The following is a 1,576-nucleotide window of genomic DNA, read 5'->3' on the forward strand; positions in this document are numbered from 1 at the left end:
GGCATGAATATAGTGTTTATAAGCAACTATATGAAAGGAAACACCTTCCGAGACTAGGAAAAACTTTGACCAAGTGTTGGAATCATATGTGATTGGACTAAGGAGTCTGGAATGGAACTAACAACAGTTTACTACCATGGGTTTATGGCCAAAGGGATTTTACGGCCGTAAACTCATGGTTAAACATGCATATGTGTTTGTTTGAAGGCTAGGGAAGCTTAAGGGACTTTTGCTCTACACAAGGATGAGAAAGACCAAACCCAAGGAGGCTTTTGATGAGTTTATGACCAAGCAAGGAGCTTACGACTGTAAACTCATGGACATTATGAATTAAGTGTTGTTTAAGGTCCTAAACACATCAAGGAATGGCTCTAGGTCAAAGGCTTGCTTGTTTGGAAGAATTTAAGGACTAAACATGCCATAATATGGAGTTTACGGCCTATGAAGATCTTGGGCCGTAAACTCATGATCTTCAAGGGAAAAGGCATGTTTAAGGTTGTAATTCAAGGCCTCTTACTAGATATGAAGTGTAAGGAATGGTACTTACGATATAGAGGCTTGAAATGGTTGATTTTGGCCAAGAACACTAGTGTATGTTCTTGGTGAAACTTGAAGATCTATGAAAACATGATTTTCATGGATGAAATCATGAGAGGATGCTAGATTAAGAGATGTATCAACAAATCAAGGAAGAATACTTACAACTTTTGGAGATCTAGAGTGAAGATCAGGATGATAGTTGAGAGAGAAACGGAGTGTTCTTGAGTTGGAAATGAAATAATGAAAGAAAGTTGAAGAATATGAGGTTATATAGGGGATTTTACGGCCTTAAACTCAAGTGCTTGAGGCCGTGAACTCTTCTTGAGGAGGTTAAGGCTGGATTAGTTCAACAATGTCTCTAGCATGTACTTCCTAACACTTATTCCTTAAGTGTACTAGGCTCAATCTCCTTAGATTGACCTTCAACAATGCTAGAACTCATTATCAATGAGTCTGACACTCAGTTGAGTTTATAAAACAAATTTTTTTTGAGTTGTCACAGTATTCGCCAAACAGAAAATAGAATCGACAATACATAGAGAGGGACCGTTTGTTATCTGTATCTGAGGTACCACCTCAAAATAGATTCAACTTTTATTTTCTTTTTTTCCAAAAGGTAACATTTTAGAATCTTAAAATTCAAGAAAATAACTTATGTGCCTAAAATATCCTTCATCCTTATGGCATGGCAAAATATGTGTTAATAGATATTCAAATTGATACCTAAAGCAGAACCCAAATCATAGCACTCAAGACTTAAAAAGAAGAATTAAATGAACCTTTTGATCATCTACCAACTTCAACATCTTATCATCTGACTTTTGCTGCTCCAAAGTTGCCAATTCATTATGCAAAAAAAGAAGCTTTCTTTAATGATTAATACTATGTGTAAATTGGGAACCAAACAATACTTACCTGTGAATTTTATAAATCCACTTTCACCAGGCTTTCTAAATCCGTAAAAAGGAGAATCAAAGGAATCAACAATTTACAAGGTTAAATAGTCCATGGAAGAACTCCTTGAACTTACTTTGAA

This window comes from Lactuca sativa, chromosome 4, assembly GCF_002870075.4.
Source record: "Lactuca sativa cultivar Salinas chromosome 4, Lsat_Salinas_v11, whole genome shotgun sequence".
In the NCBI taxonomy this organism is placed as follows: Eukaryota; Viridiplantae; Streptophyta; class Magnoliopsida; order Asterales; family Asteraceae; genus Lactuca; species Lactuca sativa.